Raw genomic sequence first — 14,644 nt, forward strand, 5'->3', positions numbered from 1 at the left:
CTGTGCTCCTGAGCTTTAGCTCAAACGGGTTGTTCTTAATACTTCTATGCATCTGCCAGTGCTGTTCTTCACTCAAACTTCCGCTCATCCCCAACTGTCTAAATCCAGTCCATCAAATAATCCCTTTTCCATGAACTGTTCCTTGAGTTCTCTTAGCTGGAATCATCTCTCCTTCTAGACTATGAGCATTTTATCTGGCTCTGATTCACGTGGTCTATTATTTATTATGTTTATTTGTTGTGTATATAAATGCACTACCCAAACTCGGGCACTAACAGATTCACACCTCCTTTAACAACAGATGTTTACTAGGCACTTATTAGGGACCAAACACAAGTCTGGGTGCTAGTAAAATAGCTGGAAATGAAAAGCCCCTGCCCTTCTGGAACTTACATTGAAATAGAGCAAGAGGTGATAAACTGGTAAATACCTGATATGAGATAGTGGTTAGGTTTTTTTTTTTTTTTTTGAGAGGTTTTTGTTACAGGCCACGTGCACTCGCCAAACAGAGAGAGACAGAGAGGCAGAAAGTGAGAAATCAAGCCCAGGGGGGATGGCCGTGCCGCAATCCCTTCCCCTCTGTCCTCTCAGGATCTTGGGCACGCAAGCACACGCGCCTGGCATGAGTTTTAAGCCACCGAGTCCGGGACGCGGACCGCGGTCGACTACATGGGAGTCCAGCAACATAGCCATTACGCTAACTGCTGGTCCCAATAGTGGTTAGTTTTATGAATAAAACTATAGGAGAGCAAGAAGAGAGAGAATGCTGGGAGGGGAAAGTGCTATAATGTATGAAGAAAGACCTCACCAACAAAGTGATATTTGAGCAGAACCCTGGCAAGTAAAATACTCCCAAGGGATAAGTGTTTAAGGAAAAGGGAATTACAGGCTATTTCTTCCACTGCGCTCTTTCCTGTGCTCCTGAGCTTTAGCTCAAAACGAGTTGAGCTCATTTTGAGCTCAATGAAAAAGTCCTCAGTTGAGAGCATGTCTGAGAAACAGCAGAGACTAGCTTCTTGGTGCTGAGTGGGCAGGGCTAAGCTATTAGGAAATAAGGTCAGGGAGAACAAGGTGTGAAAGACCCTATAGGCCAGCATAAAGAGTTTGGCTTTTATACTTTTATTGAATCATTGGAAAAGTTATGACACATTTTTGCATAGAAAATGACATCATGATTTTCCTGACAACCTAATATCTATCCATTTAGTTGTCGGAGCACCCACATGTTTATAGTAGCAAAAAGTCTCTGGTCTCACTTTTAAGACCTCTCTACCATTCCAGATGGTAACAACTGAGGATTTACTTAATTCAGAGATTATTTGTCCTAAGTGCCAGGAGAAAGTGGCTGCTTTGGTCATCAGCACTGTTGCTTTAGTTGTTCCCACATGGGATCCCCATGGGACCCTTGTCCTGGGCAGCCTAGTAGATACTTTTCCACTGTGAGGGCCATGCCTCAGCTGATTAATATCCCTGCCCAGGCCTGAGCTAAGGGATCACAGATCTCACATCATCTGCTCAGCCATTGGCAATAAAGCTTGCTCCAACACGTGTTTAACCATTGTGACTAAGCCGGTGGTAGTAAAGCTTGGCTAGATCACCAAGAGGCTAGGCTTGGAGTGGCCTCCCTCTGTGGCTCCATATTGAGTGAGCCACTACCTCACCCTGCACCATCCTAGACCTGGCAGAAATAGCCTAACTTCCATCCTGCACAGCAGTGCCATTGAGCTTGATGAGTCAGAGTCAACCCTGCATGTTTAGCACAGAGGCACACCGCTGTGAATGCTGAACTTCATCTTGGGGTGACTTCACCTCTTGACATAGAAGAGGAGGTTGGTGCATTATTTAGATTCCATCTTACCAGGCCTGGCAGGCTTATTTCCTCCATTTGACGCAGGCTAATCAGCAGGAGGTATCTGTCTGGTTTACCTGAGTAAAATCTGCAGCATCCAGCTCAGTCAATGGCACTCAGAAAGCATTCGTGGAGTGAAATCTGATATACTTTAAATGACCAAATCAATCTTCCATTTGTTGTGAAGGGTTTTAAAATGAGCGACCAGTGAGAAAATGTTTTTCCTATTCCACTTCAAGCAGCTGTTATTTGTGTACTGTTGTATGACAGTGTTTTCAAATTTTATTCCAAAGAATTCTGCTACCTTAGCTGCTCTTGCATTTCTGATAGCTGGTCAAGAGATGGCCTTGAGGCTAGTCCAGTAGCCTAGGGGTTAAGGGAAGCCAGGTCCTACATAGTCGACTGTGGTTCGAATCTTAACCCTGGTAGCTTGAAAAATATGCTGGGTTTATGCATACATGCATACCCAAAATCCCTGCAAGGTTGAAAATGGAGGAGAAGGGGTTGTGGTGTGATTATGCCCAATTTAGGGGTATTTTTTCCCTGTCTCTCTCTGACGTGTGCACAAGTCCTCTGGCAACTTTTTTAAAAAGTTTTCAAAAAGAGATGGCCTTGCCCAGTCATGGCGGCCTGGTAGTAACAGAGCTTCACGGTGCTGAAGCCATATGAGAAGGTCCAGTTTGCATCCCAAGGTCTCCCTGTGTTTCCTGGGTATGTGATCCTAGCTGGTTGAGGCCAGAGGTGGATCACTGTGTGAAGATCCTATTGAGGGTGACTCTCTTTCTCCTTCTCACACTCACATACATTGAATACATAAATAAATAAGCTTTTTTTTTTTTTTAAGAAATAGTTGCCCTTGCAAGTGGGCCAGGATGCAAAGAAGAGAGAGAAAGAGGCCAAAAGGAGGCAACAGTGGGTTTGTGTTTTGTGAAGGGAAAGCTACAAAGAGTGAAAGGTGACAAGAGGAAAGGCCCAGAAGGGCAGTGGTACCATCTCCCCAAAAATGTCTACTTCCAGGAACCTAAACCCAAACAACCAGGAACAGAGGCAGAGTGAGAATAGTCTGGGAAGGCCATCAACATCTTTTGGGTCCTGAGTTGCATCATTTCATGTCTTGAATTTAATGTGACTGAGAACTTTGTCATTTGTTCTATATCCACCTCCCTCAGAAGAGTTGAGCAAACTGGCCTGAGGAACTCAGCTCAGGACAGATCACAGAGGAGAGAGCATGCTCTTCCACAGCTGTCTTCTCTTGAAACTACGATCATTTTTTCTGAGAGCCTGGAAAACCTGCATTTATCTTGTGTGCGATTTTCTCTTTAAACTGTCCCCTGGCGCTCCATTAATTAGCAAGTCGCTCTTCATCCTCCCGCTTGTGATCCACAGTGAAGTCATAATGCAGAATTGGGTGCCTCCTGGTTATTTCCATGGCAACCAGCTATAATCACCCCTGTAAAAGTTTGTGCCTTCACTCTGGCTCCTGGGAGAGAGAAGCAGGGTGATGAGAGAGACAAGCTCTTATTCAAATACAAATACCCTCAACAATAGCTCCACAAATTACTCTGTGAAGTAAATTGATTTGCAGAACCACTTCTTTAGTTAGGTCTGACACAATTGCCTCCCCCCTTTTTCCTCTCCCTGCTCATGTTTCCATAAATCATTTAAAGGAAAATGTGCTATTTATCTCTTCATATTAACTCTCCTTTTAGATGTCTGCGTCAGGTAAAGAAATAGGAATTATGATATCTGATCTTCTTGACAGTTCTTTTTTTTTTTTTTCTTTTAATGATTTTTGTTATAGGGTGTGTGTGCTTCCCAGAGAGACAGAAAGCAAGAAATACCACCCCCACCCCCCGGGGTGTGTGTGGCTATGCCGTAATCCCTTCTCCTCCATTCTCCTGTTGGGATTCTGGGCATGCATGCACACACACTGGTATGAGTTTCAAGCTGCCAGCTCTGAGACTTGAACTGCAGTTGGCCATATGGGAGTCCAATGACATAACCACTATACCATATGCTGGTCCTAATAGTCTACTTCTTTTAAAATTAATCTATTTTCCCATTTTTTTAACTGCAAGTCTCTTTCTCTAAGTAAAACACACCTGTCAAAAGTACACATGCATGCATACTCTTGAGCATACACACATGCAGTGTACACAAACAAGAAGCTCAAAGAATGGTTCAGATAAGCTCTAGTTGAAACTTCTGGTTCCTTTCTTTTACAACAGTTTGGGGACAGCAGTCAAACAAAGACTGCTTATAATTCTTTTTTTCACAGAGATCTTTTGCTATAGGGCATGTACACTCACGAGAGAGAGAGAGAGAGAGAGAGAGAGAGAGAGAAAGAGGCACAGAAGTGAGAAATCACCCCCCAGGGAGGATGGTCACATGACAGTCCCTTCTTCTCCAGTCTCCTCTTAGGATATTCGGCGCACGCGCGCGCGCGCACACACACACACACACACGCGCGCGCGCGCGCGCGCACACACACACACACACACACACACACACACACACACGTCTGGCGTAAGTTTTAAGCCACAGGGTCTGGGACTCGAACCGTAGTCAACTACGTGGGAGTCCAATGATGTAACCCTTACTCTACCTGTTGGTCCCTGTGCTTGTAATTCTAATCTAACTTCCCTAGTTAGGGGTTGTCAGGAATCTGAGGATGATTCTTGTCATTCCAGACTACTGCGAGAAAATTGCCCTTTTATCATTTTCTAATGAAACCGAAGACCTCACAGCACTCTTAAGGGACTTCATATCACGGGGAGTGGCTCTGTACCTTGTGCCTCCTGTACTCATCTTCCTCACTCTCAGCAATCAAAGTTTGATTCATGCCAAAGATGGGATTTCTGGGAAGCAAACACCTGCAAGAAAAGACAAACCAGCACTGCTTGGTTACTCCACCATCGTGTCAAGATTGCCACCTTTCTTGGCTGAGTCATTGTGTGAGAAGCAGGTGTCTTTGAATTGGGTGGGTAGTTTCAGGGTTATATTCCTCAGTCATTAGCTCCAATCTGTCACGGAGAGAGGGAAGCCCAGGTCCCAGGAGCTCACCGTCAGACATCCCATACTATCTACCTTCTTGCCATCCTCGCCTTAAACTCATTCCTCTTTCTGCACACTATTTCTGAATAGCTATACATGAGTGGCATTTTTAGGGGTAGGATAATTGCTATGTCACAATGATAATTGGAATCTCCATCCAGGCATGGAAACATCGTATGTGGTTAACGTCTCCTTTGGCAAATGGACATATTGGGACTCCTTATCTACGTTAATGAACAGAGTTTCAGGATGCAGAATAAATGCCCTCTATTCAGCCTCGTTACACTGTTCTTACTGGTTCCTGGAGTGTTATGTTAGGTTCCTTAGTATAAGTTTGTTCACAGCCAACTTATCCATCCAGTGCAATGCATACAGTATTCAAGGTCCACATCCTTTCAGGGGCACACAAAATGTTTTAATTTTTTTAAAGTCAGAAGAAAAAAATATGATCTATCTTGTATTATATTCATCTTTAAAGTAATGTAGTCATGAAATACCATTTTAAATGAAGAGGAGACCCATGAAGGTGAAAGGGGCCAGAGTATAAAAAAGTCATAATGTAGGACCAGTAGATGGTGTGATGGTCTAGATTCCCACATGGCGAACCACAGTTTGAGTCCCAGACCCAACAGCTTAAAACTCATGTTGGGCATATGTGCATGCATGACCAAAATCCAGAAGGGGGTTGGAGTAGAAGGGATTGAAGCATGGCCACTCCCCTCCCCCCCCCCCGCCAGGGATTTCTGTTTCTCTGTCTCTCCAGCAAGTGCACATGCCCTATAGTAAAAAAATCTCTCTCAATAAAAAAAAGTCATAATATAACTCCTGAGTCTGTCACTTCTAGTTAAAAGCCCCTTTGAACAACAAACCACACACACAAAGATGACAGCTTAAGTCACTAATAACACAGCATGCAGCAGTAGTTTGTAGAGCCAGCCGTCAGGGTTGAATGTTAAGCTGCTTGTCTTTTTAAACAGTGTACACAATGTGTGTCTGTGGGTGCGTGTGTATGAGAGAGAAGGATTTGTTGAAGGTCTTCTACAAATCCGCCTCCCATACCTCTGCCCTTAGTCAAATAGCTTTCTCCCCAACCCTTCCTGAAAACTTAAGAATTGTTCCTTTCTTCTGAGACACTCAGGAAAGTAACTTGGTCATTCCTCATTATGAAGCAGTTCATGTTCTCAGCTCCTTGGCAAGGCTGGAGGGATGCTTTTCAAAGCTGGCTATTTTAGCTAAGAACGTTAATCATGCTGATTCAGCTGTCAGCTGAGGTTAGGCCATCTGATCTTCCATTTCCCTTGTCATAATCATTTATGCTCTACCCCTTGACATGACACATAAGTCCTTTTTATTATATTACATATTAAATACACCAGGACACACTTAAAAACTCTTTGGTATCCAGTAAAATATATTATAAAATAGGCCCATCTTGATCTTTTTTAAAAAGAATCTGGAATACTAAAGGTCCTGCTTAAAGTACTTTCACCTACAGGGCAATGAGGAGACATGTTCTCTACAATGGCCATAATAAGGCTACAAAAATGAAAAAAGGTTTAGTTTAAATTTTTTTCCTCTTTTTTCTTTTTTTTTTGCAGGGGGAAGGTTCTGGGAGATTAGGTCCATTCTGTATTCAGAAGAATGGAAATGAGTCCTCACTGATGACTGTGAGGCACATCCTACTCCAAATTCTTTTGAAGATCGTCTTCTTTGTGCCTCATAATCCACCTGTTGTCTTCATTTTATAGGTGAGAAACCATCTTCCAGACAGTTAAGGGTCTTGCCCTAAGTCACCCAGTAAGGATTTAGATCCAGGTTTGTGTGACAGCAGGGCCCTGGCTCTTCCCCCTGCACGAGGGTCAGCAAACTTTGTCTGTGAAGGGCCGGAAGGCCACAGTGTCATGACAAGTGAAAGCAGTCCTGGGCAATAAGTAAACAAATGGTCCTGGCTGTGTTCTTGCACAACTTTATTTACAAAAACAAGCAGCAGCTGAATTGGGCCTATGGGTGGTAGTTCGCCAAGCTGTCTTTCCAATTAGGGGTTCTCAACCCTAGCTGTCACTAGAATCAATGGGAAGTTTAAAAGCTCTTGATGCACAGATCTCATCACATCAATTAAATGATAATAACGTTTAAAGGAAGCTCCCTGGGTGATTTCTACAAGCAGCCACAATTTAGAACCCCTGTTCTACAGCTTGTTAATGAATTGAGGCAGGTTAAATTACAGACACACACAAAACTGACGAGATTTACAGGTAACCCTCTCCATCTACCCACATCCCATTCTTCCTTCTGAAGCCATCCAAAGTTACCCTCTCCACTATACCTTGTGTTGATTAGGAAAATCGAGACCTTCCTTATCTGAATCCTATGAGACTGTAGAGCAGAATTGGTACTATTGCATTATATTTTGTATCATGATATCAATGGGTACTTGGATTTGCTACTATTAAGCTTCCATGTGTATAAATCATGTTTCCTCAAACAACCTGCAAACTGGGGGACTTTGACTTTCCTCACAAGATCTATAATTAAGAGCAGCTTAAAGAAGGTGCTGGTAAGGCCAAGGAACTATCTTAAGGAGAATATAAATGATAATGTTGGGGATTCGAAAATGGGTTTGCATGTAGTTTAGGATTCAGAAATTTTCCTGATCTCCCTTTCCTTCCAGTTTATAGACTTCTCCATTAATCTTCCCAACCTTAGGTAAGATCAACTTTATCCTTAAAGATCTTGGAATTGATCGAGACCCTTTTCCTTTCTCTTATATCTTCAAGATATAAAGGTGTAGTATGAACTGCCGGTTCTACCTTTAACATATGTGTGAAACTGGATCTCTTTATACACCTGCACTGTTACTGTCCTGCCACAGGTCATTTCTCACCTGGATTATTGCCAAATCCTCTAGAATGGTCATCCTGCTTCTGCCCTTGCTTCCTGCTCTGTGATTCTCAACCCAGCATCCAGAGTGATCTTGTTCAAAAAGGTTTAACTCTGCTTAAAATATTCCCATGGTTTTTCATTTCGTTCAAAGTCCATAGCAAAGGTCCCCGCAAGGCCAGATTAACAGTCCTGTACCAAAAGTTTCATTCAAGGACTGATGGGCCTATAAAATAGAGGCAGTAGTGAAGAGTCTACAGTGACACTTTGCTGGCCACAGGCACGAGTATTTTACTGGCCCTCAGAACATGGAACTGTACCTGGCCCACAATGGATCCAGTATAAGTACTGTTAAATGAATCAGTGGTGAAGAAGGGAGCAATAGAGCAAATACTTAACAGTGCTTTTTAATTAATGCACATTCTGAGGTTCCCTTGACAATGATTCACAAATTTTTACATACTCCTTTTAATGGTGTAAAAGCAACTTTTTGATTAGGAAAATTTGCCCAAGCAAATGAAGTCCTTGTAATTTGAACAATTAGTATAATGATTAATATAATTTTATTATCAACATGTGAATCCAACCTCATCTTCTACTGTTTTTACTGCTGCTCACTCAATGTCAGTCCCTCTGTCCTCCTTGCTGTTCCTTGAACATGCCAGACATGTTCCTGCCTTAGGGCCTTGGCACATGCAGTTTTGATCTGCTTGATCACTCAGTTCATTGATATCCAGGTAGTCGCCTCTTTCACTTACCTCAAATATTCTCCCAGTGAAGGCTTCATGACCATGCTGACATTTAACTCCCTTTCTTCTCAGATACACTCTATTTCCTTCTTTTTCTTATATTTTTGCATAATGCGTCTTGCCTTTGACTTACTATATAATTTACTTATTTGTTGTGTTTATTAACTTCTCCTCTAACCAGATTGTAAACTACACAAAGGCAGGAACCTTGTGTGTTTTGTTTATATGTATCTAGTTCCTAAACAAATGCCGAGCACATGGTAAGGGACATGTGATCAAATAAAGGACGGGCTGTTCATATGATGGCAGTTTCCTGAGAATACATATTTGGTGTTATAGGCATCTGTGGTTTTGGTCCATCAGGCACTTCTGTTATGGTAACAGGATCTTTTAATTCTGTGGGAGACCCTGTCATCTGACTAGTCTCCTCTCTAGCCCCAGCTAGAAAAGGTAGGCACGATTCTGGCCTTGGGTGCTCCATCTTTTTGACCATAGTTTTTGGAGTTATTAGCTAGTATTGAGCATGTGTAACCAAAATATTGCTTTTGACCTTCCTGATGAGAGATTAAAGAAGATTATTTTTACATCAGGGTTCTAAATTGGTAGACCAAAGGTTAGAAGGGGGCCATTTTTACCACATAGCTAAATTCCACTTGAGAGAGGATAGAGAGAGCTGGTACCCTAACAATTATTTAAATGTCAGATTCATACAGTCCTAAGATAAATCTGCCCTGGGTATTTCAGCCATGCAACCAAATAAACATCTCTTATTATTTAAGCTTAGATGTCTACCACATGAAACTAAATGAATCCTGCAAAACAAATCTGGTATAAAAGGATTCAATTCCAGGCCAGTGGGTGGCATGGTGGTTAAAGTGTTGTAATCTCATATGGCTGACCATGGTTCAAGTTCTGGGCCTGGTGGCTTGAAAACTATGTCAAGTGCGTGTGTGTGCATGCCTAAAATCCGGGGAGAATGAAAGAAAAAGGATTATGGTGTGGCTGTCCCCTCTGAGGGGTGGTTTCTCTTTTCCTCTCTCTCTTTCTCTCAGGCAAGCACATGCGCCCTATGGTAAAACCTTAAAACTCATGCACACACACACACACACCTCAATTCTATTTCTAAAAGCTTTATTTTTCTTTTTTAGAGGTTTTTGCCTTAGGGCACGTGTGCTTGCTAGCAAGGAAAGAGACAGAGACAGTGAGAAGGAAAGTGAGAAATCACCCCCACCACCACCAAGGGACATGGGCATGCCAGAATCTCTTCTCCTCCCAAGATCCTGGACATGCACATGCATGAACCCAGGGGTGATTTTGAAGCCACTGGTCTGAGACTTGAACCAAGGTCCGTCATGTGGGAGTCCAGTGATGTAATTGCTATGCCATCTGCTGGTCCCACTAAAAACTTTTTTTAAAGACTTTTTCCCAACAGTGACTACTTTGTGAAAATTAAAGCAGTGCAATAAAAATTAAATATGTATGTAATTTATGAAAACCTGTTACAGAGGCATTTTAGCATTTTTAATGTTTTTAACGAGGCTTAAATTAGTAAATTAATGAATATAAGTTAGATTCTGACACCCCAAATAAGGAAAGACAAGAAGGACCTCCTTATGCTAGGTTAATTGCAAAATGAACAGCAGAAAGAACTTCTGCTTTATTGCAACTCCTTATTGAGTATCCCCCTTGCATACTGCCTGCCTGCAACATGGTTGATACTCAGCAGATTTTTGCTTAGTGACTCAAACAACTAAATGGTTGAAAAAAGCAAGCTGTTCATACCACTTTATTGAGTCATAGACTTTAATGAAAGCTCTTTCCAAAAAAAAAAAAATGCATACTCATAAACAACACACACACACACACACACACACACACATATAGCTTTGCACATAAAATCCGAGTTTTACAGTATCCTTGCACTCATAAATTTACAAGGTGTCCATAGATCCTAGGTTAAGAATTCCTTTGCACAGTTCCACTGTAACATATGGCCCAACCAGTATTTCCATCTAGAGTTTCAATATTGAGAAGGTGATGAGCCCTTTTGTTTGTTTGTTTGTTTGTTTGCCATAGGGTGCATGCACTTGCCAAATAGATCTAGAGAAACAGAGAGAGAAGGAAAGTGAGAAATCACTTCTCAGGGATGGCTACACCACCATCCATCTCTTCCATTCTCCTCTTGGGATTTTGTGTATGTAGGTACACATGCCCAGTATGATTTTCAAGCCACCAGGTCCAGGACTTGAACCATGGTCAGCCATGTGACAGGCCAGCACTTTAATCACCACACTGCCTGCTGGCTCCAGTGATAAGCTCTTTTAAACATGGACTATTGAGGCAGGCTATTGCATTGGCAATTTAATGCTAAATGGCTTTGGAATTAGAAGTGAGTTGCCTTGGCTAATAAATATATGTATAACCTCAGGTAACTTGGTTAACCTTTTGGAGTTTGCCTCCATTTCCAGTCATGTAAGATAAAAACAACAATCTAACCTCCCTCATATATTAGTAGCGATACTTAAATAAAACATAGCATGTAGAACAATTAGCATAATCCCTGCTGTATAGTAAGCATTTGATAAATGTTAGCTGCTAATGGTGTTAAAAACCATTTACAAAAATAATGTTTAAAATAGAGTGAACTCATTTTGTCTACCATAGGTGGGAATGTTGCCAACCAACGGAGATCCAACTGTGGTATTTCTCATAGCTCCCTTTATTATTTGTGATATGAAGTTATATTTTCTTTATAACATAAAAAGTTTATTTCTTTTTTATTTTTTTAGAGAGATTTTTGCTATAGGGTGCATGTGCTTGCTAGAAAAACAAACAAACAAACAAAAAAAAAAACAAACAAGAGAAGAGAGACAGAAAGTGAGAAATCACTCCCCAGGGTGATGGTCATGCCACAATCCCTTTTCCTCTCAGGATTTTGTGCACGCATGCACACACACACAGTGTGAGTTTTAAGCTGCCAGGTCCAGGATTCAAACTGTGGTCAACTATGTGGGAGTCCAGCAATATAACCATTATTCCATCTGCTGGTCCCTAAAAAGTTGATTTATGGGTCAACAGGTGGCATAATGGTTAAGATGCCGGACTCCCAACTAGCTGGCTCAGTTTGAGTCCTAGACCCAGCAGCTTGAAACTTACACTAGGCTCATGTTGTATGTGCATCCAAAATTCCAAAAAGGGAACAGAGGAGAAGGGATTGCAGCAGAGGAGAAGGGATTTATTGCTTTCTGTCTCTGTCTCTCTCTCTGTCCATCTGGCAAGTGCACATAACCTATGGTAAAAATGTCTCTAAAAAATGTTGATTTCTAGGGGCTAGCAGGTGGCATGGTGAAGGTGCCTGATTCCCAAATGGCCATTCATAGTTCAAGTCCCAGAGCCGGTGGCTTGAAAATTACTGGCCAGATGTGTGCCCCAAATCCTGAGAGAAAGGAGATGAAGGGACTATAGTGTGGTCATCCTTTAGGGGGTGATTTCTTACTTGTTCTCTTTCTCTCTCTCTCTCTCTTTCTCTCTTTTTTTCTCTCCAGTGAATGCACACACCCTAGTGCAAAAATCTCAAAAAAAAAAAATTGACTTCTATTGCTTGTAGGATGAAAATGTACCTAGTCATCAAAGATGTTTATATAAACAGGAACTCATGGACAGGCCAAGGGTTCAAAGTCAAGTTAGGTAAGAGTTGATTGGGGAGCCTTGTAAAAGACTTGGCAAGAATTACTATCCATTCATTTTCTAGACTTTCTCTTTAGTGACTGTCTAGAGATTCATGTGTTGACAATAAGATTATATTAATTGTTATACTAATTGTTCAAACCATAAGGACTTTGTTTGCTTGGGCAAATTGCCCTAATCAAAAGCTGCTTTGGGGGACAGCAGATGGTATAGTGGTTACATTGCTGAATTCCCACATGGCTGACCACAGTTCGAGTCCCAAACCCAGTGGCTTGAAACTCATGCCAGGAGCATGTGCATGTGTGCCCAAGATCCCAGGAAAAGAATGGAAGAGAAAGGATTGCAGTGTGGTCATGCCTCCTGGGGGGTGATTTCTCACTTTTCCTCTCACTGTCTCTCTCCAGCAAGTGCATGTGCCTTAAGGAAAAAAAAATCTTACTAAAAAAACCCTGCTTTTAAAGAAAAAAATAATAATAAAATCTGCTTTTGAGGCCAGCAGGTGGCATGGTGGTTGAAACACTGGATTCCTACTTGGCTAATTGTGTTTCAAGTCCTGGACATGGAAGCTTGCTTTCTCACTCTCTTTCTCTCTCTCTGTGTGTGTGTGTGTGTGTGTGTGTATGTGTGTGTCTCTCTCTCTCTGGTGAGTATATGTGCCCTCTAGAAAATTAAAAATAGCAATAATAATATAGTTTTGTTTTTGTTTTTTAACCAAGCAATTTTTTCATCATTAGAAGGAGTATGTGAAGATTTGTGAATTGTTGTTGAGGGGACCTCAGCATGTTTGTTAGCTGATTAAAAATCATTGTGTAGTGTTCACTGTATTCCTCCCTTCTTTCCCACCACTGATTAATTCAAAAGTATACCGGAACTGTTGAACGCCAGGCTCCCTATTCTGAGGGCCAATAAATATTCATGCCTGGGATCAGAAGAATGTTATTATAGACTCTCCACTACTACCTCTTTTTTATAAGCCCATCAGTACTTGAATGAAGATTTTGTTACAGGAGAGTTACTGATGGTGAAGAGGAGATATCCCCTATGTCAAGGCTCAGCACTGATGATAAGTAAAGACAAGCCAGTTCTCTTTCTCCTCTTCTTAAATAGCCTTGCTCTAAAGCAGGGCTCTCCAACTCAGAAGCCATCAGGCACCCAAGAATGGTCTAAATGTGAAAGTGTTGGTTAGGAAAACAAGGTGTGCTGCACTTAGAGAGTTAAGGGCCTCCTAGTGATGTCCTTTTTTTTGGCATGGTGCTTATCTGAGCACATCCATATATCAGCCACAAGTTTCTAACCACTGCTCTTAATAAAATCCAAAAGAAAGAGAGGTTGAACCAGGTATTGTCAACAGTTTTTTGGTCAAGGGCAGATCATAAACATTTTCAGCTTTGTAGGCCTAGAGTTTCTGTTAAAGCTACTCTGTTCTGCCATTGTAGCTCACAAACAGCCAAAGACCTACACAAACAGGCCTGTGTTTCAGGGGGTTTTAGCTGCTAGCCATAATTTGTCCATTTCTGCCCCTGACCAACTCTTTTCTCAGAAAAAGAAAGGAAGTGGGTCACTCTCATCTTAGCATTTCTAGAGCTAAGCAGTAACTGTCACATGGCAGAAGCCCAGGAAATGTTGGTAGATTCAATTCAGTAGAAGGCCTGCTCCTCCTATCAAGTTGGTGTTCTTATCTCCTCTCCCAGGAAAAGGTTGCAGATGTAAGTCTCCAATTTAGAACTATTTCTCTCTTTGCGCAAAATCCACGATTGAGTAGATAAGCCCTAAAGTACCTTCTGAGCTTGCAAAACTTGAGGAAAAGACAGAAGGCAGAAATTGAAGTATCTTGAATGTATCCTCTATCCCAGCTATGCAGGCTAGGAGACTCCAAGTATCTGTGTTTTGCACAACATATAAGGTAGTTTTCTTCCTGAGTAGGAGGCTGGAAGATGATTTTTTTTTTTTTAACCTCCTATGGAAGCCATCATCAAGCCACCTTGGCTAAGAAATGCTGTGCCATGCCCAGGGCAATAGTTTAAATAGCTTCAACTACTCTTCAAATAAGTAGAATGCAAAATGATTCCCGAGCAAATCATCCATCATTGCTTTTGACTTCCATCAAATACAGTGAGTAGTGTTAAGCCAACTAGGTGACTTTTTATTGCTAAATACCAACAGCACATCCTCAGCATGGCTCATTTAGAGAATTTAGAGTTGCACAGAATAAAAAGAAAATGCCTCATCATGTCCTTTTTAGGGAGATAAAGACAGGAGAGAAAAGCCAAATGAAAAACTCCCATAATCCTGATTACTGAAGCTGAAATAACCAAAAGGTGATTTATAGCAACTGTCATTACAAACGAAACAGTCTGAGTCTGTTTTAAAAAGATGTTAAAAGTGGAGAAGGCGGCCTAAATACTTTTTAAGTTTATACTTTCTC

At 41.6% G+C, this 14,644-nt stretch overlaps 2 long non-coding RNA genes and 1 pseudogene across 2 annotated transcripts in view; 1 reads left to right on the forward strand and 2 right to left on the reverse strand.

Annotated features, from left to right (window-relative positions):
- Positions 1-1,559, reverse strand: part of LOC102476006 (POU domain, class 5, transcription factor 1-like) — an 11,377-nt pseudogene extending 9,818 nt beyond the window's left edge.
- A 65-nt stretch (positions 1,560-1,624) lies between these two features.
- The window catches only part of LOC102469521 (uncharacterized), a 32,013-nt gene continuing 18,993 nt past the window's right edge, over positions 1,625-14,644 (forward strand). Inside the window, exons 1-2 of the long non-coding RNA XR_336580.1 lie at positions 1,625-1,829; positions 6,502-6,651. This is a non-coding gene — a long non-coding RNA (uncharacterized LOC102469521). The remainder of the gene's footprint in view (positions 1,830-6,501; positions 6,652-14,644) is intronic.
- LOC102469252 (uncharacterized) lies at positions 2,422-4,990 on the reverse strand. Its single transcript, XR_336579.1, has 3 exons — positions 4,913-4,990; positions 4,638-4,722; positions 2,422-3,329 (listed from the first exon to the last, which is right to left on the reverse strand). It is a non-coding gene; the product is annotated as an uncharacterized LOC102469252 (long non-coding RNA).

This window comes from Tupaia chinensis, unplaced genomic scaffold, assembly GCF_000334495.1.
Source record: "Tupaia chinensis unplaced genomic scaffold, TupChi_1.0 Scaffold139943_1, whole genome shotgun sequence".
In the NCBI taxonomy this organism is placed as follows: Eukaryota; Metazoa; Chordata; class Mammalia; order Scandentia; family Tupaiidae; genus Tupaia; species Tupaia belangeri.